This window comes from Hyperolius riggenbachi, chromosome 5, assembly GCF_040937935.1.
Source record: "Hyperolius riggenbachi isolate aHypRig1 chromosome 5, aHypRig1.pri, whole genome shotgun sequence".
Classification (NCBI taxonomy): domain Eukaryota; kingdom Metazoa; phylum Chordata; class Amphibia; order Anura; family Hyperoliidae; genus Hyperolius; species Hyperolius riggenbachi.
Window position 1 is genome coordinate 223,552,205 of NC_090650.1, and position 17,289 is coordinate 223,569,493.

The following is a 17,289-nucleotide window of genomic DNA, read 5'->3' on the forward strand; positions in this document are numbered from 1 at the left end:
AAGGAAGGGAGGAGGGGGGTTTAATGAAAAGGAGCAGGGAAAGGAAGGAGGGATATTAAACGAAATACAACACAATAGTTTTATAAACGGTATTACTGCTTATTGTTTACTCCCCGCGCCCTTTTTTCCCGACGCCCTTTTTTGATGTACGCGTTGAGGAGAAGTGAGGATTAAAGCTAAAGTGAAGACAGGTTGCTATGGTTACCAGCATGCTTCCAGTGCACGCTCTGCATGGGGGGATAGGTTTACACATTAGAGGTGGCCTATTGTTAGATAAGTGCATTTGCTGCATTTTTTAGGCCAAAAGTGCAGAGATGGGCTTATCTAAAGCTAATCCACGAGTTTATACAGTAAATCATAAGTTAATACATATAAGGAGAGATAAATGACAAGCTAAGACAGATAAGGAGAGGTAACTCCTGTGGTAAGGAGAGGTAAATCATGAGTCAAGACATTCAGATTAGAAGAGATCTATCTTGAGTTAAATAAATAAGGAGGAATAATTACCTAGGTACATTTTGTGACTCACACCCAGTTGAAGCTTGTAGGAGGTGGGCACAACGCGTAGCTGGGCGGGCTACATCTCGTTGAGGAGTAGAGTGCTCCATACTCACCCAAGCCCGTGGAGGTCTTTGGTTTCCCAGTGTGCATGCTGACAGCCTTCAGGAGCCGTATCTCCCCAATACATGGGTTTAGTCCCGGTGAAGAGCTCTGCACAGAAGACGCGAGATATTGGGCAGTAAGGTACAATGCATTGGCAAGTCCTGCGTATCTGCAGGTGAAAATTGATATATCTTACAATATAAGCTGCCTGTCTTTATGACCCTGGTTCCGTGAGCAATAACGGCGTGACAATACGTGAGCCACATACACGCTACATGCCTCTCTCTTCTTCTCCCTTTCTCCACTTGTAGGATGCCACATTTGTGTGGTACCGGTACCAGTGTGTGGGTGAGTGGACTGTGAATGAGTGGTCCCGTGCCTACATGTGAGGAGCCTCAATTAGTTTTAATTGGTTTTATTGTCCTATTGATCCACTTTTTGTATTGAATAAAGTTTGCATTTGTTATCATTACCTACAGAGTGATGACACTATTGTTTACTTTTGATGCAGAGACTAGCCTTCTGTGATGTCACTCCTGCACCATGCAGTTGATAGGCAAGCATAACGAGGTTGAGGATGTGCAATCCTTTTCTATTTTTAAGTTTTGTGACTCAACCCCAATGAGTGTTCTACTATGCCACAGGTGTCAAACACAAGGCCCACAGGCCGAATGCGGCTCTCCTAGCCATTTTATCTTCTAATGTCCATTATTTTAAGCAGCAAATGAAAGACAGCCCACTGCCTTCCTGTCCAAAGGAGCACACTGGTGACAGAGTTTTTGACTGAAACCCTAAGGACCGCTTCAGCGTCAGGAAATTCTTCCAGGGACCGGGGGTGCATGCGACTGACTGGGAAGGGGGGGGGGGGAGATGTTGCTGATATAGGGGAGGGTGTCAGTGTCCTTATATAAAAAGAGTCCTGGCAGCACCATCCCTACCTAACTACCACCCTCACCAATTTGGAAAAGATGCGTCTGCTGCATAACCCACCAGTACAAGGTACATTTGGTGTGACAGGTGGTGAAAGAGAGGGGGTACTGTCTGGGTTTCCCTATCTACTGGCACAGTAACCTCCAGCCTTTTCCCCTCCCCACCACCCTTTCCTCCTCCCCACACTCACTTCCTTCCCTAAGCCTTCCATTCTTCCTGCAAAAGCTTCCTGCACCAGCTGCTTTCCTCCGTGTAGACTCTGTGGCTGGTAGGAGACCAGAGTGTCCCAGTCATCCTCACTGCTGCCACCAAGTGTCCGCACAGAGAGATAGCATACTGCAATACAAATTAGACACATCAGTATCAGTGATGGTGTAATGGTTAAGGGCTCTGCCTCTGACACAGGAGACCAGGGTTCGAATCTCGGCTCTGCCTGGCCTGTTCAGTAAGCCAGCACTTATTCAGTAGGAGACCTTTGGCAAGTCTCCCTTACACTGCTACTACCAATAGAGCGCGCCCTAGTGGCTGCTGCTCTGCTCTGGCGCTTTGAGTCTGCAAGGAGAAAAGCGCAATATAAATGTTATTTGTCTTGTCTTGTCTTGTCTAGACACCAGGTGGCAGCAGTAACAATGGCTGCAAACGGCTCTGCTTTCCTAGTAGACTGCTGAGTTCAGTGACTTGCTCGCTACTTCCATGTAGCTTCCGTGCACTGCAAAATCAGATCATGTGCACGGCCCAGTGCAGCACATCCTGCGGCCCGGCAGTGGGCCGCGGACCGGGGGTTGGGGACCCCTGACTTAGACCATGTTGTAGATTTTGGCCCTTTAAGTGATTGGGTTTGACACCCCTGTACTATGCAGTTAGAAATTCCACTGAGTCTGAAAACATTTAGTATTACTGTTGCCAGAACTATTCCTCAAACATGGTACTTTACTCTGAATTTTACATTCACCCATATGTATACTGTATATAGTGGCTGAAGTTCAGTCATTTTACTTTTTGCCAGTTTTGGATCTGTTGGTGAAATCTCTAATGCAATCTATCACTGGTGTCACTTTTGAGTTCTCTTGTGCTTGCTCCCACTCTTTCAAAAACATACAATATTAGACAGAATACTGACAATCTAGTAGTAAGCATGAAAAACCCTCACTAAGAACATGAGGAGTAGGTCTTAAGACCCCGGGCACCCCTGAGAGCAAGCAAGCACAACTAATACACTGCCAAAATTACATCTGCTGTAATTCTTCCATGCTGCTATATATAAGTTGGACCTAATGACACAAATAGAATTGATGGGATGGACAGGTATAAGGGTAGCTTGTGATGTCACCAAGAAAACTAAATGGCATGAATGGTTTTGAAGGGAACTCCCAAAGGTTTAGGATAATCTGGATTTAGGAGACCATGTTATCTAATTAAAGGAAAGCTATTGCGAAAAATTATAAAATACATACATATAAAATGTACATGTATCTCAGTAAAATGTGCTAAAAATACTTTTTGTCCTATGTCACTGTCACACACAGCAGGCAGTGAAACACTGATAGATCTGAGAGGTATTGGACTAGTCCATCTCCTTATGGGTGATTCTCAGTTATTTCTTTATTTACAACTACAAAAGTACTTACTGAAACTGAACAACAGTTGCTCAGCTCATCTGCCAAAATAGCATTAAGACAAGTAGGGAGGCTGTTTGGCATCTTTGTATAAATCCTTTCCAGGCAGTGCTTTTGTACAAAAAAAAGATAACACTGAGAATCTCCCATGAGAAGATACACTAGTTTAAAATCTGTCAGCTTCTTACTACCTACTGCGACAGCCACATAGGAAAAAAGAAGTCATTTATAGCGCATTTTATTTAGAAAGAAATGTACATTTTAAATGTGTGTATTTTGAATTTTACAAATTTTCACAAAAGTGGTTCTTTAAAGTGACCTAGAGACAAGCACTGTAAGGGCCCTTTTCCACTACAGTGTTTGCGACTGCTTAATCGCAAAACCGCAAAATGCTAGTGATTTTAAAATCGCTACGGTTTGCTTTTTAACATAGGAATCGCGGTAGGTAATTTTCACTACCGAGATTCGTTTTTTACTTAATCGCGAATGCGCCGCGGAGCAATTTTTGCCGCGATTTTGCTACGTAGTGCATAGCATAGCAAAATCACAATCGCAAACGTCGGGAAATCGCCAGGAATTTTTTTTCTTTTGCTGAATCGCAAACGCTAGCGTTCAGCGCGAACGCTAGCGATTGCTAGTGGAAAAGGGCCCTAACAGATTTTTACATACCTGGGGCATCCTCCAGCCCCATAAGCATGAATGCATCCCTCACAGTCCTCCTGCAGTCCTCCCGCAGTCCTCCGTTAAGCTGCGATCAGCTCCCGGTATTTGGCTCAGTCGGGTCCAGTCTGACTCAGCGAAGTCAATCGGGGGTCTTCTGCGCTTGCACAGAAGGTACGCACATGCGCAGAAGGCCCCCTGTTGATGTCACTGAGCTGAATACTGGAGCTGATTGCCAGCTAATAGAGGACTGCGGGAGGACGATGAGGGATACATCCATGCTTATGGGGCTGGAGGAAGCCCCGGGTAAGTAAAAATCAGCTACAGCGCTCGTCTCTGGTACATTTTAAGATCTAGGCTCAGTTGGTTCTGTGTGGTCATCTCTAATTATTATAGAGCATTTACAATACATATATATATATATATATATATATATATATATATATATATATATATTTATATAAATCCTTCTTGCTGAACTTTAAAGTATTAATTGGTATAATTTATGATTACTACAACTATGAATCTATAGAGCATTCAGACTAGATATAGACAACATCCTTCTCGCTTAAAAAGAATCCGACATGAAAATAAACTGATGAGACAAATCTGTCGTCCTACTCCTAAAAATGACCTTTTTTTTTTTTGACATTTCATGGTATTATTTTATGTATAAACATTTACAAAGTAGGTGTAATGTTTTATTGACTCTGCTCAATTATATTGTCTAAAGCGTCCCAGAGGGAAAATATATTAACTTTTGACCTTTTTATCCATCCTTTGCAGTCAGAAGCCCAGTTATCTGCTTAACAAAGTGTTTTATAACTGTCATTTGTTATTAGTGAGGGTCCAAGACTGGAGAAAAGATGCTTAGCTGGATATTAACTCTTTCAGGCAGGTAAAAAAAGAAAAGGAACACAGCATAGGTGTTTGTGTTCTTGCCACTGTGTATATACACATGTCTATCTCATCACGTCACATGTTATCTTGGGTACACTTTAACTGTAAAGTATTAACTGGGTGTAATTTATGATTAACTATGAATCTATAGAGCATTCAGACTACATATACACAACATCTTTCTTGCTTAAAGAGACACTGAAGCGAAAAAAAAAATATGATTTAATGAATTGGTTGTGTACTATGAACAATTACTAGAAGTTTAGCAGCAAAGAAAATATTCTCATATTTTTATTTTCAGGTATATAGTGTTTTTTCTAACATTGCATCATTCTATAATATGTGCAGATTACACAACACTCAACATTCAAAATGATTCTTTCAGAGCAGTCTGTGAACTAATGACCTCTCCTCTGGCAGAGAAACAGTAAATAGTTCAATAACACTTGAGATAATAAAAGTCAGATAGCCCTCTCCACGACTTTGAAAGTCGTAGAGCTTAATTGCTTTTTTGCATAGAGATAACAACTAGAGTTTCTTAACTCTTCCTGTACTGGAAACAATTAGACTGATGTATCTGATCTTAATGTTTTATTTCTTAGCTGTACTACACATACAAATCATAATATCATAATTTTTTTTTCGCTTCAGTGTCTCTTTTTAACTGTAAAATATTACCTGGTATAAACTATAATTTACTATTAAACAAATATCCTTATAAACTTATTTTTCATGTTGCAGATTTAGAGTCATGGGCATGAACAAGAGTATATTATTTTTATTACAAATAGCAGGATGGGGCTCTGATTAATCCTTATTGCCTAGGCAGCATGCACAGATAGCTTTGATCTTATATCAGATATTTTTGAAAGGAAATCTCCTAATGGCAGTGTTCCCATCATGTTTTAACAAGTTAAACACAGAGAATGGTAATTTAGTTGGTGAGTCACTCTAGTCTAGAGTATATGATATTCTTCTCAAATAAAGCCATTTGAAAATAGCCTAAAATTACACTGTGCAGCTATCATTTTGTTTTTCAAAACAATCCCATTTTAAAAGTGCTTATGTATTCACATTGACTCTGTTATGATGCTCTCATCCTGACTGAAGATATTCTGCCTCCCTGGATGCTACTGGCTTACTCAGTTAGTGTATATACGGAGATAGCGACATTTTGTGTTTACAGATAAAGGATATTTAAATACATTTACCAATAAACTTGCAGTTTAATTACAGTACACGCTTGCATGTTTCACCAGATTTAAAGTTGAACTCCAGCCAAAAACTTTTTCTTAATTGTGGATACAAGAGGGAACAATTAGATTGTCTTTCAGAATAAACATTGAAACCCTAGTGAAAAGCTCCTATTTGTCATTCATTTCTAATTTTCTTTTTCACAATCATTACAAATCATAATTTGAGCGAAAAGCTCAGTCTTTAAAAAATATATTGAGATTTCAGAATTTCCAAGCATGTGCTGTCTCCTGTTTGTACTTTAATGGTAGAATGCATTGGGCATGACATGGATTCATGAGTTTGCCGAAATGGTGATTGTCCATTTAACCTCTTGCCGCCCGTGTCACGCCAATGAGCGTGGCCGCGGCGGCAGCCCCAGGACCGCCTAACGCCGATTGGCGTAAAGTCCTCGGGCTCTGTTTTGCAGGAGATCGCGCGCAGGCTGCGCGCGCATCTCCTGCTTGGGGGGCGGAGTTCCGCCCCGCCTTCAGTCTCCGAGCAGCTATCGCCGCTCGGGAGACTGTTAGACGGCGTGATCGCCATCTATTTAGCCTGTGCAGCGCTGCGATCAGCAGCAGCGCTGCACTGGGGACAGCCGTGTGACACGGCTGTCCCCCTGGGGGACAAGAGAGCGATCGGCTCTCATAGGCAGAAGCCTATGACAGCCGATCGCCGTAATTGGCTGGCTGTGGGGAGGGAGGGAAGGAGGGAGGGAGGGAGGGATGGGGTTTAAAGAAACAGCCTTTTAAAAAAAAAAAAAAAACCACAAACGAAAATATTGATGAAAATAAACATGGGGGGAGCGATCAGACCCCACCAACAGAGAGCTCTGTTGGTGGGGAGAACAGGGGGGGGGGGGGGGGGAATCACTTGTGTGCAGTGTTGTGCGGCCCTGCAGCTTGGCCTTAAAGCTGCAGTGGCCAATTTTACTCAAAATAGCCTGGTCACTAGGGGGGTTTAGCCCAGCAGTCCTCAAGAGGTTAAGAAATCATTAGGATGCATCCGAATCATGTGCAGCCAAATAATGTTGGTTGCATCTTTCCGCAGACTGCATTCGACTCCTCATAGTTGTACATTGCACGGCTATAGCCATTCGGCTGCGCAACAGCGTGGGTGCCATGTCCAATGTGGCACCCATTGGACACCGGCCCATAAACAATTTTTTTAGCACTCTGCAATTGAAAAAGTACCAAAAAGTAGGTGAAAAAGTACTGTTAAAATGATTCGGAGTATTTTCTTGTTTGCTGGTGGCTTAAAGGGAGGGTTCACGGTGTAAGTAAAAAAAATAAAAATACTAATCCACTTCCTCCAGCCCGTGGCAGGCAGAACGTACCCTCGACACCGTTCCGGAGGCTCCCGGTCTTCTCCGGTGGCTCACCTGACCTGGCCAGGCCGGCTTCCAGGTTGGGCTTCTTGTGCGCTCCAATGTGCGTCCTACGCCGTCGTGCTGATGTCTTCGGACGTCCTCCAGGCTGCACTGCGCAGGCGCAGAACTACTACGCCTGCGCAGTACAGCCTGGAGGATGTCCGATGACGTCAGCGCGATGATGTCAGCGCGATGGCGTGAGACGCACGTTGGAGCGCACAAGAAGCTTGACCTGGAAGCCGGCCTGGCCAGGTTGGGTGAGCCACCGGAGAAGACCTGGAGCCTCTGGAGCGGCGTCAAGGGCACGTCCTGCCTGCCACGGGCTGGAGGAAGCCCCAGGTAAGTGGATTAGTATTTTTATTTTTTTTACTTACACCGTGAACCCTCGCTTTAAAAGGCATTTCATTGATAAGGTGTGAAAATGTCGCCTCGGAGAAAACTTAAGAGAAAAAGTAATTGAATAAGGACCCATAAGCCACAGACATATAACACTTGCATTCATTTAACCCTTAAACTGCTCTATAGGCATTTGCAAATGCTCACTTCCATATGCCACGGACATCTTTAGGCGTTTTTTTCGCCAAACTATGTTTGCCTGCAGTGGATGTCTATATGCCTTTTTGTTTCTCCATATTCCTGTGCCACGGAGGTATTTGGTGCAAAGATTTGGGTCAGAGCCCATGGTTTTACTTTACTTGAAATATGTAAATATATATAAATTGGAAGCGTTACCCATTCTGTTGCAAAGCCGGAGTCAAATCGATATAGCCGTGACATGTACTTTTACCTTCTTTTTGGTACTTTTTTCAATTGTAAAGTGCTGGAAAAAAGTTATTTGAAACAGAAGATGAAAAAGAATCTAGGAAAAAAAGTAGGAGAAAAAGTGAACTCACTGTAATAGGGGCCATGGGCCCATATGCAATAAACTTTTTATCCCTGGGTTTCTCCTAGGACCTAGGTGATATTTTTAAACTTGTGAATAAAATCCTTTTTAAACCACTAGCAAGCAAGAAAATACTCAAAATAATGTTGATAGTACTTTTTCACCTACTTTTTGTACCTTGTCAATTGCAAAGTGCTGGAAAGCTATTTTAAATAGAAGATGAAAAATTATCTCCTAGGAAAAAACTCAGGAGAAAAAGTTAATTGCATATGGGCTAAGAAGGTGTGTTAGAGAAATTATTTGAGGAACTGAGGGAGCGGAGCCATTTTTGGGAAGCTCAAGTTCTGCACTTGTATGGAACAGTGGCGGTAAGGATTGATGGCACCCAATATCTGTGGTGGTGGTTTCTAACTCTTCTCCTGTCTGTAGTAGAAGCTACAGCACTATAAACGTTGTATTCCTATAAGATATATTCTCCAGAATATTATAGATCTTGTATTAAGCCTGATACATATTATATTCGACCAAATGGTTGGTAGAGGAGAACTGTGTACATTATAAATTTGTGAGATAACTATAAACTGTTTTTTAAGGATAGTGAAGAGGGCAGCACACCCTGTTGTGCAGTATATATTTGTTTTTATGAAAACTGCTAAGGTCATTAAGGTGTTATTTTGATTTTTGAGATACAAAAATGGAATTTAGAATTATTTATTTATGTCCCTGATTTCCTTATACTGAGATGAGCTGATGTCTCCCTTGTACAAACAAAAATTAATAGGAAACTGCTTCTGTGTATATGAGTAACTAAACTCTTTCTGAATCCAGGCTGAGGTGATTGCGCACAGCAGGCTAAAAAATACTATGAATTCAGAAATACTGATTACTCATGCTGAGCGAATGATAAATGGATGCTTTTCAGTGCCATCTAATCTACACGATCTTCTGCTAGCATGTTGTCATAGAAGCCACATGGAGCAGGTGACGTGTCAGAAGTGTGTGTGTGTGTGTGTGGGGGGGGGGAATACATGCACACCATATCATTGATTGAACATTGTCCTTTGGAAGGTGTATAGACACATCACAGGTGCAGACTGCATTCTGGATTGTGATTCGAGCAAAATATGGTTTTAGACCACACTGATTAGCTACTACATTCAGTAAACATGAGTAATAAGGATTTGTAAGTGCTAAGCTGCACTTAAAGTGTACCTGAGACGACAGAATTATAAGCATTTATACTTACCTGAGGCTGGTGCCAGCCCCCTGTAGGCCACTCTGTTCTCCTGCAGTCTTCTCCGGTAAATTCCCCAGTCATACTTAGTCACGCTCCACTGTGCATGAATGGTCCCAACCGCATGCTACCCCTGATAACCTCAAGACTTTAACTGCACAGGCACAGAACACTCTCTGCCAGGGGAGCACAAACAAGGATGCGAGTGGCCTGGGCCGCACATGTGCAGTAGTTAGCTGCTACTGGAGCTGACTACGGAAGAATGGAGCAGCCTAGGAGAATAGTAAGGGAGCACATGGCCTACATTGAGCTTGAGGTAGCACCAGGTCAAAATGTTTGTGCTTCAATCATCTTGTTGGGCTTATTTTATGATATGATTACATAAATAGTAACCAAAAAATGTAAAAATCAAAATGTAAGACTTCCTAAAAATAACAAGAGGAATCTTACTATATCATATGCCCAACTTTGATTTCAACATTGAGATTTCTCAATACATTGGTACAAGAAGTGAACAATCAGGACAGCAATATAACACAATCATTAATTTACCATATTATAAATGCATGAGTAGTCTCAAAACAATTGCAAATTTAATTTCTGGTTCACATAAAACTCACAAGATATTTCTTGATATGAGCTGATAACACAATTTCAGATAAAACTGACCACAGATATCAGTGGCTAAGACCAATAAATGACAGGTATGCTGTGCAAGCATCAGATAACATGCATTTTACTTTTGCCACATAGAAGCATTTGCCACCTTCTGGATAAGCAAGGCATAGGGCTTCGATAAGCTTAGTTTTAAGTTCAAATACTGCTTGTTCATGACACTCCTTCAATTCCCATTTTGCTCCTTTCTTTAGTAACTGCAAATGAGGTTTTGTCATTTCCGCATTATTGTCTATGAACGTATATGAATAGTTCAAGATCCCCAGAAACGATTGATGATTGATGTTCCTTGAGATTTGTAGGAGATTTTGTGTTCTTTATGGCCCCCACCATTTTTCTGTGGGTTAATTCCTTTAGCAGTAACTTCAGGAAATTCACCTTAGTTTGGCACCATTTGGCCTTCTGTAAAGAAAGTTTAACACCCGCTTTCTTTGGCTGATTTAACACATACCTCAGTTTTTTAATGTGTTCCTCAAAAGTTTTACTTTTGATTAAAATGTCATCCACATAAGATAGGGTACCGTGTTCAGCCACATCCAGCATTGCTTTGTGCATGGATATGACAAACTCATGACCTGCATTGATGTACCCGAATGGTATTCAGGTCCAGGCATATTGTTGCTTCCCACATGTGAAAGTCCAATTTGTGTTGATATCCTTTATCTACCTTGCTTGTCCAATATCCTTGTGCACAGTCAAGGGCGGCGAAAATTTTAGACATTTGGATTTGTGCCAGATATTGGTCAACATATTGTACCAGCACAGTATCGTTGGTTTTCTCAATTGTAACCAATGATTGAGTATGTCTGGTCAGGCCTGCAACTTCCTGATTTCCCCTTCAAAGGAAGTCGTTAATATATCATCCTGCAGAATTATCTTTTCAATATTATCCTTCTGGATATTATTGATGTAAAAAGCAGTGTTAACATTTTCCTCAGGTTTAGCATTTTTCAGGATCCCGATTGTTCCAGAAATGGATTTCAACAGAATTTGGCCTTTCTTCAATCATGTGGCAACTACATTGCGGTTGTGCATTGCGTGAGCATTCAAAAGAAACTGGAGTTTTGGCCTGAGTCCATATTGCTTCATTAATAAAGTCAATTATGGGACTTAACCTTTTCAGCAGGTCAAATCCAATGATCAGCCGATCATATGGAAGATCCACAATCAATGTCGGATGTCTAATGATCTTTTTACCAATCTAATATGTCAGCCAGGATGTGCCTTTCACTTGTTAACTGTCACCACTCACCACCTACACTTATCAGAGAGCCATCAAATGCAATCAATCTCAGTTTATTTTTCGATAACTCCAAAACCTGTTGGAAATAGTTGAAAGACAAAATGGTGACATGGGACCCGGGATCCAATAACCCTTGGATTGGTCCGACACATCCATCTTGGAGATAGGTATCTATAAATACCGGCAAACTGTAAAAGATTTTAGAGAAAATTGGAGTGTTCTACTATGTGTTTTAAGGATTGATCCCTCTGCATTGTCAGGATATTTGGAGATTGCTCCTCCTTGTTCCGCCTTCAGGGTATCTGGGTTTCCAACATTGAAACAGACTGAACAGAGGGTACTTCACACACAGACTCAAGTGACACCGGATTACAAAGATTGTCCTTATTGGCTGCAAGACAAATGAAATATTAGACTTTCCCTCCCCGCCCTTAATGCAGGGTCGGTGCAATGCAAAGCATGATCATAGACAATATTTAATTCTGTCATTTCCATTTCCATGTAAGGATCTGGCTCTGCTTCCTTAATTTGGCAGAGCTTGGCCCTGCCCTTTCCTCTAAAAAAACTTCTGGTGGTTTTAGTGCAGAGACTTGAGACAATTTACATACAATGTCACTCAACTTGGCTACCTGGTCTGCAAGCTGATCAAATCTACTAGGCCTACATGCATTTTGGTGTTGGGGACCATTTTGGTTCCTAGTGGGTGATTTACCCTTGGGTGAATTTGGTGGTTCCTGCCTTTTTTTCCATTGTCGTCTGAGCCTATTGTCCCAACGTCTGTACCCCTGGGGACACCGGTACCATTGGTAACCCCTCTAACTCTGGCTACCCTGGTATTCTTGGTAACCCCGGTTGAAGCGAGGACTGTAGTCCAGGCTTCCAGAACCTGAACTGTTCTCTTCTGGCCGTTTAGTATTTTGAGGTTCATTTTGTTTGGGATTTGGCTGTTTTCAGCTCTGCTGATTAGGCCAGTGGCTGAAGGTAATTCATTTGGCTGTGACTCAAAATGTAAATCAGGTTTTACTCTGGATTCATCGACATTGTGTTCTGGGAGTTTAATTCTCCTTTCATTTACATTTTGGCCCTCACTGATGTTAAATAGTAAAGTTGCCGATGTCACCCGTTTTTCTAGGGGGGTCTTTAAAATCCAGATCATAAACAAGACTCAATTTGATGTATGTTGGTAAGGCCTCATAAAATATTTGTTTAAATTCCACAGATTCCCAGTCAGGGTTTCTGTAGGCCAAACCATAGGCATTTTTAAGTACAGAGAGAAATTCTCGAGGGCTTTGATTAGACCTAAATGTAAGTTTATAAATCTCTCTCTTTGGGGCAGTGGTAGTTTGATAAAGACCAAATTTTAATTTAATTTCATGTAAGACTGACTGCCATTGGGTAATTCCCCTCTCCTTAAAAGAGGAAAAATAATGACGGTATTTGTCATCAAAGGCCCATGGAAGAAACCTGATTCTGTCTGCCTCATACAATTTTAATGAATTCATAGTATATTCATACAATTCTAAGTGGTTTGCTATTTGAGAAGAACCTTTCTTAGAAAATATTGGCACAGCAGTATTCAGCAGTATTTTTTCACTTGGATATTGGGGATCTTTTTATTTGAACCCCTCTTATGGGTACTCTTCCCCCTGTTTGGGAAAGGACCGGATCCCTGCTTCCTCTCATCACTCTCAGACTCACTTGTGTTAATATCAGAATTGGAAGCATAACTTTTGTGGGAGACACTGGACACAGGTGATTGATTTCGCAAATTCCTCTCTGGGGATGTGGATGTGGTTTAGGAACCCTTGTCCTGTGATTACCTAATAAGGTGGCCACAGCTTGGCAAGCTTCACTTAAACAGCCCAAAACACCTTGTGTTTTCGGATCATCATCACCAATCGGTTTGGCTTTAGGAGCAATTTTTTATAATTATTATTATATTGAAGAATCAGGAGATCTCTACCTGTCAGGTCTATCTGTCTGGAGAACCGTTGCTGCAGTTCTCCCAATTCCTCTTTGACAATGGCGTAGCTAAGGAGCTGTGGGCCCCGATGCAAGTTTTACTATGGGGCCCCCAAGCACTCTATACATCACAATTGATAAGGCGCACCAAAACCTGCCAATGGCAATTACAGTGTCTGAGGTGCAAGAAGGGCGTGGGGAACAGTTTGTTAGTGATCACTACTATTCAAAGTCTCTGAAACTGAGTTCTTCTAGTAAATTCAGCTGGTATTGTTCTTGGGTCTAGTCAACAAACAGCCATGTTAATCATGCAGTTTAATAAACAAGCTGGGTTTTTTGGTCAGACTCAGCAGAAAAGACATAAAATCTCCTATATGTAGTAGTAATGATATATTTTATATATGATCTACTTAATTGTGTAAAAGAATCTGAGATAATATTTATTCTATCTCTATATATACAGCATTCCTATATATTTTCCCTAATAGGATCCCTAATAATAATAAGATTGATATAAAAATTGTATTTCTATTCTAAACTCCGGGCTGTTTTTAGCCTACACATTCCAAGCTGTTTCTAAATTCAGTAAACACTTGGGCTATAAGAATGTCCAAGGCTGTACAAACATCCAAGATTTGTTTAACACAAGAACCAGAGACGAAGCACCCTCATGTATTTTATTACATTTATCAGTGGAAACATGACAGTAAACACCTATCATGCTTTTAGTTTTATTTTTCTCTGCCTAATCTGTCTGTTATCAGCTGTGATAAGAATCCCCGACTGAGCATTCAGTCTAGGTTTGACCTGGAATCATTATAGCTGAGTCACTCTTCTGTGGAGTCTTTTCAAGCCCAAGCCTTCCCCCTTATGGCTCAGCTTTCCTGCTTTGCATACTTAGAGCTCTGATGACATGGGAGGGGCTGCTGCTGCCGAGAAAGAAGCTCTGAAACAGACAAGTGTATCTGTGTGCACTATGCAGCCAGTTATTATCTACTGTATGCAGTTTAATTTCTATGAGAGACACTTCCTACAGGCATCCACACAGCATGCCAGAATAATAAAGTTGAAAGCACACAGATAAAAGGCTGCAGCAGCCCTGCTTGTCTATAGTCTCATAGAGGCTAGACAGCACATCCAGAACAGCTTATAACCTGGAAGCAGAAGGGATATGAGCTGGCGGCCATATTGGATTTTTCCTGGAGCAATAATGGATAAAAAAACACTCAAAAAGGCACACCAGAGTGGCGAAATTATCAGGTAGAGCATTTATTCTTTACAAGTTATTAACTGATATGTTTATTTTGTGTGAATCGTTCATCTCTGGTTCCCTTTAAGGCTGTTGCTACACCTCACATAAACTAAACTGTCTTTCCTAAGTTCCACTGATTTAACATTAAATTCTATAAAAGCAACAATGTATTCATAATATTAGAACACATTTACTAACATCTATAATAAATGCTTAACATTCTAAAGGGTTATACTCTTAAAAAAAATCAAAAAAGGGTTATACTCTTAAAAAGTAAAAAAAATTATATCTTTATTAAACCTATAAATTAATTAATTAATCACTCAATATTGAAAAATCCGACAATCTCAGGTTTCCTTTAACCCTTTAGCAGCCAAATAAAGTAAAACTTTATTCCAAGACTGCGTCATGACCAGCACTGAAAATTTTCATTCAAGTGGATTTAATCACATCAGAAGGTGAACATCAAGCAAACATCCAGCTCTCCACAGACAAGATGTAATATAACTCAAAGTAATTATAGGTCATAGCGCCACAGCAGTTAGGTCAGACACAATTAGGAGTAAGCTGTGCCCTCATCGCTGCTGGGCTAAAGCACTATGCGTTCTTTGTCAAGTGCAATAACAGGCCTTTACTACTACTACTAGTCCTACTACTACACATCCTCTCAGACAACATATTTTGCCAGCATATGCCCCTGAGCAACATGGTTAGCATAACACTTGTCAAGCAAACAATGCATGAGTTTTGCTATGTGTGCATACTTTGTCATCATGTGTTTGCGTATGGTAATTTTACCAGTGGTTATTAAAATAAATCCCCACGTTACCTTGAATAACTTAATTGGACACCATTGGCAAAATTATTTACATAACAACATTATTAGGTGGCATGCTAACTTTTAATAGATTCCAGCAGGAAATGTCTGATCCATATTATTTCGACCAACAATCTATTGAAAGTCAATTGATCTGACATTTTTGGCAAATCAATTTTCAGCAGTTAAATCGAATTTGCAGAGAATCCAATTGGGAAATCTATTAGTGTGTGGGTACCATTATGCATGTAAACAAAATAATGAAGCAGTTATCTCCTTAAGGGCCCTTTTCCACCTGCAGTCGCTAGCGTTCACGCTGAACGCTAGCAATTGCTGAATCGCAAAACCGGCGATTCCCCGACGTTCGCGGCCGCGATTTTGCTATGCTATGCACTGCATAGCAAAATCGCAGCAAATATCGCTCCGCCGCGCGTTCGCGTTCCCGTCAAAAGCGAATCGCGGTAGTGGAAATGACCTACCGCGATTCCTATGTTAAAAAGCAAACCGTAGCGATTGTAAAATCGCTAGCGGTTTGCGTTTTTGCGATTCAGCCAGCGCAAACGCGCTGGTGGAAAAGGGCCCTTAAGATCATTATTAGACAATATGGATTTGCAAAGAACATACTTGCCAGGTATCCCCCCTCACCCCCAAATAAATAATTCCACAAATATAACTAGGCAGTATGTGATCCCAAATAATTAGTGTGTAACCCCCAAATAACATAATTAGGCAGTGTGTACCTCTCAAATAACATAATCAGGCACTGTGCAGCCCCCAAATAATAAAATAAATGAAGCAGATAAAAGTGAATATAGATTTTTTTTTTTTTACATCCACCTTCCATTCTTTCTTGCCGCAAAAGTCATTATTGATGAGAGTAACCTTACCTTTGTCTTTTTAGGGAACAAAGGGTAATATTAATTAAACTGCAGTCAGATTATGGAATTATTAATTAATTCACCAAAATACCTTCATAAAGTCATAAAGTTGTGAGTTAAGTAATCATTTGCTGCCAAATACAATTAACCTCATGCAATGTTCAAAGTCAGCCACCAGTAATTCCGGATTTAGCAGATTGGGGAAAAAAAATGAGCCGATGATCAGAACAAACGTGTATGCCTCCTAGAGTACTGGCACTTAAATGATGTATGCTTGTTCAGGATCAGTGACTCACCATTTAACAAAGTTAGGATCATGATTGTGACCTCCATAATTGCACCTTTAAAAGTCACCATTACCTGCTCACATTCTTTTTAGAGGCAACAGTCTGTCCATGGAAATAAATTGAAATTTCTCACTACAATGAATGGCAGGCATATGATTATTCTGTGAACATTTGATGACAATGCTCTGCTTTCCAGGCAAAGCTCCATCTCTGAACACTTCCTTAATATGTATCCTAAGCTCTTATTATATCAGTGGTTTATAAGGCTATACTTCTTTCTTTCATTAGCTCTCCTTTGTTAAGACAGCAATCTTTTCATAGTCTTATTTGCATGTCCTCCAAATCACATTGTGCATTTTCAGATGCCGGCTGTCCTATTCGTGTGTCTTCCTGTTTTCATTTGACAGTTCTATTATGTTCTCTGCTAAGTACTTGTGCACATTGATGCTTGGAAAGCCATAATTTTTAACACAGCAGTAAGTGCAAGAAAGATAGATTGCTTAGAAAACACATCTGTTTAATTCTCTTCTTGTTAATAATATAGCCTGCAAAGAACAATGCATTGGAACACATGCATTCATCTTTCTGACTTCTTCCTGTTCAGGGCAATTCTTGGTGCAGACAGAGGATACAGTATACGCTTATGATAAAGTAGAGATTATTTTGTTATTGGTGAATATGCCACTACTTTTGTTTTGGTTTCAAATCCTTTTTTATAATATGTATACTGCATCTAGATTAGTGTTT

The 17,289-nt window shown here is 40.7% G+C and overlaps 2 long non-coding RNA genes across 3 annotated transcripts in view; one reads left to right on the forward strand and one right to left on the reverse strand.

The window, feature by feature from the left end:
* The window catches only part of LOC137518612 (uncharacterized), a 113,999-nt gene that overhangs the window by 34,887 nt on the left and 61,823 nt on the right, over positions 1-17,289 (forward strand). The gene's annotated exons all lie outside the window — the stretch shown is intronic.
* The window catches only part of LOC137518614 (uncharacterized), a 221,861-nt gene continuing 205,112 nt past the window's right edge, over positions 541-17,289 (reverse strand). The window contains exon 3 of the long non-coding RNA XR_011020861.1: positions 541-711. This is a non-coding gene — a long non-coding RNA (uncharacterized lncRNA). The remainder of the gene's footprint in view (positions 712-17,289) is intronic.